Raw genomic sequence first — 7,862 nt, 5'->3', positions numbered from 1 at the left:
CCTTGGCCTCTTCCAAGGCAGTCGGCCAGAAGAAACCGTGCCGAAAGGCTTTGGTGACGAGTGCTCTTGAAGCCGCATGGTGGCCGCATTCGCCTTGATGGATGTCTTTGAGAATCGCCTGGCCTTGCTCTGGCTCTACGTAGCGCTGGTAGACACCAGTGACGCTGCGCCTGACCAGCTCTCTGTTGATTATGGTATAGGCTGCCGCCCGGCGTTGTACTTGCCGAGCTGAGGTCTCATCAGTTGGTAGCTCTTTGTTCACCAGGAATTTGAGGATGGGCTGGGCCCATGAGGGTGCTGCTATTTCTTCGACTACCAGAACTGCGACTTGGACGAGGGCGGCTGGGCTGGGAGGCGGCGGGCTGGAGTCAACAGTCGCTTGTTGGATTGATGAAGTCCCCAGGCCGACTGGCGTGGTCCTTGGGCTGAGTTCTGGAATCTTCGAGTCCGCCACCGTAGTCCCCGGGCCGGGCTCGACTGTGGCGGCTTTGGAGTCATCCGCCAAAGTCCCCGTTCCGTCTGCCGGAGCTCTGGAGTCGGATCCGCCGTCTTCGGGAGGAGCCGGCACAAAAATGGAGTCTGATTCTGGTGAAGGCTTGACAGACGGCTTGAGGAGGCATTGAAGGGCGACGCCAGATGGTATTGCTTGGCGGGTAGAGCCGATTCGTGCCAAGGCGTCTGCTTGGTCGTTGTCGTTTCTTGGCACATGGAGGAACTCACACCCTTCGAAATACCCGCTGAGTTGCTGTATGAGAAAACGATAGCTCGCCATGTTTGCGTTTTTCGCGTCCCAGTCGCCAGATGACTGTTGGACCACTAAGTCCGAGTCGCCATAACACAAGATCCGGCGGATGCCAAGTTCTTTGGCAAGCCGGAGCATGTGAATGAGCGCCTCGTACTCGGCAACGTTATTGGAGGCGGCAAAATGGATTTGCAGTGCATACTTGAGCTTGTCTCCTTTGGGAGAGGTGAGGACGACGCTGGCTCCCAAGCCGGTGCGCATTTTGGAGCCGTCAAAGTGCATCCGTCAATGGGTGGAGTCAGGTGCTGGAGGCAGGTACTGGGTCTCGGCCCAGTCGACGAGGAAGTCGGACAGTGCTTGTGATTTGATAGCGGTGTGGGGCTGGTAGTAGATGGTGTAAGGAGCTAGCTCTATGGCCCACTTGGCCACTCGACCAGAAACATCTCGACTACCGATGATCTCGGCAAGTGGAGCCGTGCAGACCACCGTGATTCGATGCTCTTGAAAATAAGGCTTCAATTTCTTGGCAGCAAAGTGTACGCCATAGCACATCTTTTGGTAGTGGGGGTAATTCTGCTTGGAGGTCGACAGTACCTCGCTCAGGTAATATACTGGTCTCTGGACAGGCAGCGCCTTGCCTTCCTCCTTGCGCTCCACTACCATGACTGTGCTGACTACCCGGCTGGTAGCAGCGACGTATAGGAGCATAGGTTCCTTAGGAGTCGGAGCCGCCAGGACGGGTGGAGTAGTCAGCATCTTCTTCAACTGGTGAAAAGCTTCATCCTCCTTATGGTTCCACTCGAAAAAAGTGGTCTTCTTCATGAGTTGGTATAAGGGGAGAGCTTTCTCGCCCAGCCGACTGATGAATCGGCTGATGGATGCTAAGCAGCCGGTGAACTTCTGCACATCCAGCAGTCGGCTGGGTACCTCCATTCTCTCGATGGCCTTGATTTTTACTGGGTTGCATTCTATGCCGCGTTCAGAGACCAGGAAACCTAGCAGCTGGCCGGCTGGTACTCCGAAGACACACTTCTCGGGGTTGAGCTTGATCTGGAACCGGCGCAGGTTCTCAAAGGTCTCCTTGAGGTCTTCCAGCAGTGTTCCATGCTTTTCCGTCTTCACCACCACGTCGTCCACGTAGACGTGGGCGTTCTGCCGAGCTGCTTGAGGAGGCACTTCTGCATGCAACGCTGAAAGGTGGCGCCGGCATTCCTCAAGCCGAACATCATGGTGAGGTAGCAGAATGCTCCAAACGGCGTGATGAAGGCGGTCTTCAATCTGTCAGCCGGGTTCAGCTTGATCTAGTGATATCCTGAGTATGCATCCAAGAAACTCAACAGCTCGCATCCGGCTGTGGAGTCTATCACCTGATCAATTCTTGGTAGAGCAAATGGGTCCTTGGGGCAGGCCTTGTTGAGGCTCGTGTAGTCAATACACATTCGCCATTGCTTGTTCTTCTTTAGCACCAGGACCGGATTTGCCAGCCACTCCGGAAGAAAACTTCCATAATGAAGCCGGCTGCTAGGAGTCGGGCTATCTCTTCTCCGACAACTCTTCTCTTTTCTTCTGATAAGCGGCGCAGGGGCTGCCTGACCGGCTTTGCATCAGATCGGACATGTAACTTGTGCTCGGCGAAATCCGTCGGTACACCTGGCATGTCTTTGGGAGACCATGCGAAGATGTCCCGATTCTCACGGAGGAAATCGACGAGCTCGCCTTCCTATTTGCTGTCGAGGTTTGCACCTACGACGGCGTACCTCTCTGGGTGCTCCGGATCCAAGGGTATCTTCTTTGTCTCTTTGGCCGGCTTGAACGAACCTTCGGCTTCCGACTCCTTTGGGTCGGGCGATATCTCCGGCTGCTTGCCGGCCATCGCCACAACTCGTTCAAGGAGTCGCTTCTCGGCTGCGATCACCAGGGACTCGGCCAGCCGACTGCTCTCGGCCGCGCAAGCGGACGACTTCCGGTAGTCGCCGGCCACAGTCAGAATTCCCCTGGAACTGGGCATCTTCATCTTGAGGTAGGCGTAGTGGGGGACCGCCATGAACTTGGCCAAGGCGGGTCGGCCAAGTAGCGCATGGTATGGGCTCTCAAGGTCCACCACCTCAAACCAAACAGACTCTCTTCGGAAGTGATCTTTGTCCCCAAAGAGGACGTCAATCAGGATCTTGCCGATTGGTGAGCAGGAAAGCCCAGGAACAATGCCGTGGAACACAGTCCGGCTGTTCTGAAGCTGTCTTTGCTTGATTCCTAACTTCTCCATGGTGTCCTTGTACAGGATATTGATGCTGCTGCCCCCGTCTATCAGAACTCGCGAGAAACGCGCGGCCCGTTTGTCCGTGGCAAAGGTGGCGTCCAGGACCAAGGCGTAGGAGCCCGGACTCGGCATCACTTCTGGGTGGTCAGCCCTGCTCCAGCTGATGGGCTTCTCAGACCAGTGCATGAACTCTGGCGTCTCTGAGGCTACTGCGTTCACCTCTTGTCGCTGCAGCCGCCTGCTGCGTCGATCATCAGCCACACTGGTGAACACCACATAGGCTCCATGCTCTTCAGGGTATTCGTCTTGTACTGCGCCGACTGGCCTGACTGCCGGCTGCTGGGGCGGAGGCGGAGGCGGCTGCCCAGCAGGCGGGGGTGGCAGGAGGCCGTCTCCCTTGGCGATCCTGGTGAGCCAGTGGCACTTCCGGGTGGTGTGATTCGACGGCTTCGCGCCGCTGTGGAACTTGCAAGGTCCATCCAAGGTCTGCTCATAGGAGAAGGCCGGCAACCAGTTCGGCTTGCCGCCTTTCTGTCGCTTGGGCGGAGGCTGCTCTTCTGGCTGCTGGGCTTCAACGGTCGCGACCTGCCGGCTGCCGGAAGCCGGCTGCGGGGCCTTGCGCTTGTTGTCGCCCTGCTGTTGTCGCCGGCCGGCGTCTGCCGCCGGAGTTCTTGGAGCCTGAGGAGCTACTTTGCCAGTCGTGCTGATTTGAATTTCCGCCTTCATGGAGGAGTCGGCCGTGGCGTACTTGTCCGCTATGATCAGCAGCTCGTCGAGGGTTTCTGGCTCGTCGCAGAGGAGCTTGTGCTTGAGGAGGGTGCCTTCTCGGCACCCGGCTGTGAAGTACTCGATGGCCTGCACCTCGTGCACGCCCTCGCAGGAGTTCCGGAGCTCAGCCCAACGCGTGAGGTAGTCGCGAGTCGACTCGTCAGGACCTTGCACGCACAAGGAGAGCTGACGAGGCTTGGGAGGACGCTTGTACGTGCTGGTGAAGTTGCGGACGAACGCTTCAGTGAAGTCGACCCAGCTGTTGATGCTGCGGGGCTTTAGGCTGTTCAGCCATGTCCGGGCCGTGCCCTGGAGCATGAGCGGAACGTACTTTACGGCGACACGCTTGTTGCCGTTTGCTATGGTGACAGTCGTGGAATAGTCGACTAGCCAGTCTTCCGGCTTCACGGAGCCGGTATACTTGGGCGTGTCTCTTGGGAGCGTGAACCCTCTGGGAAAGGGCTCGTCCCGAATGCGGGGCCCGAAACAAGGCGGACCCAACTCGTCTTCTTCTTCCAGCGCCAGGGACCGGTGAAGTCGGTCGATCCGGTGGCGGGCGTCATTCTCTCCAACTCCCTCTCGGCGGCCAAGGCGGTCACCGAGAGTCGGATGGTCAATAGGCGGCGGGGAGACTCGCCTCTCCTTGCGGGGAGGGGGAGGCGAACAGTCGTTCCGTCATTCCACTGCTCTCGGTCGGCCATCTCAGTCGCGCTCTATGGTAATGCGAGTCCGACTGTGGCTGACAGCTGGCTCCTTGTCCTTTCTTCCTCGGGCGCCGCCAGTCGGCGTCCGAGACGTCGCGCCTTGATCTCGGTGCAGGTCGTCATTTGGCCGCTACGGCGCCTCCGTGCGGCAGCCGGCCTCGTTCTGCGCGGCGGCCGCGTCGAGGAGCCGCTGGACTCGCTCCATCATGAGGCGGCGTTCTTCGCCCTCGAAATTGTCCAGCTCATCCGCCGCTGCCTGGGCGGCTCGGATGTTCTTCGCCGGTGTAGCGTACACGGGGCGGCTAGCCCCAAACAGGCTGGCGATGGCTACGCCGCGCTGCTGGACCGCGCCAAGGCGGCTGGGCCCTGCCGGGGCCGGCGAGCCGCCAACGGCGCGATCCATCTCCCGCTGGTAAGCTTCTGACAAGCGTCTCATGCTGGCCAGCTTCTTCGCGCCTTCAACGAGCTGAAGGCGGCGCGCTTCTAACGTCTCCGCATCGGCATCTTCCGGAATCGGCGTACTCAGGTCTTGCAGCGCTGCGCCGAGTGAGTCAGGCGCTCCTCCGCCAGGGAACTCGTCATGACTGATGACTAGCACCTCAGTGACGGTGCTTCCGTCGCTCTCTGTGTGGGGGAGAGGTTCGTCGTAGACCACCACATTGGTGGGAAACACGTCGATCGACGCGGTGTCGGAGTCGACCAGCATCGGGTCGGTGGAGCCTACGGACTCCAAGTCTACGGCAGGCTCGCCGGAAACGTGGAGTTGATCGAGGAGGCCCGCAAGGAGGTTTTCGGGGCCGCCCGCGCCTGCGTCGGATGCAGGTTCGTCGGAGAGGCGGACCTCGCCGACAAGTTCGGCCAAGGAGCTGGCTGCGCAGGCGATCTCAACGCCGCGCAACGCGTCGATGCAGACTTCGCCTGGCGTGCCTGGCTGGCTGCGGTCGCCAGGGAGGAAAAGGGTTCCCGTCCAGAACAGATCTCTGAACGGCGGTGCACCATGCCCCATGGTGGGCGCCAAATGTCGGGGGTTTGGTGCGACATATGCCAACGGATGGCTTATCATGGTGGGGGCGAGTAGAACGTCGCCGGTGCCTGGAAACGGGATGAGGCGAAGACATGCACGCCGGCGAATCTTACCCAGCTTCGGGGCTCTCCGGGGAGATAATACCCCTACTGCTGCTCTGCGGGGTCTCCGCATGATCACTATGGCCAAGTGTTTACACGGTTGCTCCTTGAGCTGTTTCTGGTGGTAGAAGAGGGCAAGGCTAGCTCTCTCCTTCCATCTGGTATGGTCTAGAACTACTGGCATCCCCTTGCATGGGTGCCCTGGGGGGGTTATATAGGCCTACCCCCCAGGGGTACAATGGTAATTCGACTGGGCACGGGCCCAGCCGTCAGTGCCTCCAACCTCCGACTTCTCCGCCGACTGCTGGGGCCCGCCGACTGGTGGGCCCCGCCGACTGGTCTGGTACGGAGCCGACAGGCCGCGTCCGCCGCGGGCAGGTCTTGCCGGCCGCTGATTACTGTAGCTGTGCTTCTGATGACGCAGGCTTGGTCATGGGGTCGTGGCAATAGCCCCGCCGCTTAGCGGGCGATCACTGTGGCCACTCCCCATCTCATCTTGATTAATGGCGCGTGGGCCCTGGGGGAGGGCTCAGCCGACTCCCCCGGGCCGTCTCCCGACGGGTCCGACTGGCGGTTCTCCCGCCATCTCCCGAGGTCTCGCTGACTGGTGGGCCCCGCTACCTCTTGGCCATATAGACAAGCCGTCGTGGGCGCAGGACTTGGTACTGTGGTGCTGATGTCAAGGCCGGCCGGGCAACAGTGCCACGCCGCACGGAGATCTTCCCGGGTACGGTGTGTTGTGGCCATGCCTGCCCTTGGTAAGGGGCGGGAGTGGGCTTCACTGTAGCCACGCCTCTGCCCCGTCCCCTTTGATGAGGTCATGGGTTTGGTGGAGTCGTCGGCCGACTCCCTAAAGCCGGCTTCTCTGGAAGTCGTCCCTGGAACTCGGCCGTGAGCGGGCAGTCGGCCGCCCTGCCGTCAACTCCTCAGGAGACGGCTCTTCGCCCTGGGGTCTTGAGGGGCGCAGCCTGCCCCGATGTCTTGAAAGGTTATGGGACTCGGGTTGGCCTACCCGTGGCCCATTACTCCGACAAACCCAGACATGATGCTTGTTGCTTTGTTACAACAAATTCAGCATCACCCCCTTTATAAGCCAGTAATTGATGCCACTCTCAGAATTAACTACCGAATCTTATTTCAAAATTGCAACACTTGTTAGGGATTGGCGGGATTACCATTTTTGTGGCGCATGTTTCATCCTCCTTTATTAGCCAGTAATTGATTCCTTTTTTGCCTCTGTTTAAACAGGGATATCTATTCAACTTGTTTTTATTGCGACATTTTGCTTCGCTACGTGAAACACTTTGCTTGATTTCAGTGCAACTGCACAAAATGAGATTGGATTTCCTATTCGTGTTGGCAAATTCGTATTTTATCTTGTCCGTCTCATGAAAGGTCAGTACAGGCCTTCATCCACATGATTGCGCAGTGTGCTTTGAGATGTTGTGCTACTTGTATTGGTACTATTTTAAATAAATGTTGAATTGAAGCTATTGTATTGCTGTCTTTTCCCATTAAGTAGTGAACAAAAATAGGACCAACCCAGACATGATGCTTGTTGCTTTGTTACAACAAACTCTGGATCACCCCCTTTATAAGTTGTTGTGCCCACTCTCCCCTGGAACTGTTTATGCTTTTCGTTAATCTAATGACGCTGATAAAATTAAGCAATGCCACTCTCAGAATTAATTAACTACTGAATCTTAGTTCAAAGCTGCAACACTTGTTAGGAATGGTACTATCCTGCTTTGTAGTTCTTTCTACATGTTTAACCAAGGTATTGTTGAGATAATGTCTCTGTTAAAATGAATCAGTTGCATTGTTTTAGGAATGGTACTTTTCTGCTTTGTCGTTCTTTATACATGTTGAAGCAAGGCATTGTTAAGATAATGTCTCAGTCAATATGAATGAATCACACTGATGGAGAATTGATACTCTCCTACTTTGTTTCCCATTGAGATAAAGTAGATCAGTACATGCTTTTGTTCTGGGAGTACAGGTCATCAATCGTTATTTCTCAGTAATTGTTTCCCTTATACCTATTGTTGCTTACAGGGATATCAAAATTAAAGCTCGGTTTTATTCCGACTTCGATTTTAGTTGAACTACACAAAAGGAGCCAATGTGTAAGGCAAACTGCTGCATTACTGGGTCCAGTTGGTCGTTCCACTTTGCAGAAAGAAACAGTCACTGTTTGCGCTACATTATAGAAGGAATGACCGAGAAGCTTTACAGAGTATTATTAGACACCGGTGACATGACTAGT

The sequence above is a fragment of the Triticum aestivum genome, chromosome 4A (assembly GCF_018294505.1).
Source record: "Triticum aestivum cultivar Chinese Spring chromosome 4A, IWGSC CS RefSeq v2.1, whole genome shotgun sequence".
NCBI lineage: Eukaryota > Viridiplantae > Streptophyta > Magnoliopsida > Poales > Poaceae > Triticum > Triticum aestivum.
The sequence above is the reverse complement of the archived record's forward strand: the minus strand, read 5'-3'. Positions refer to the sequence as shown.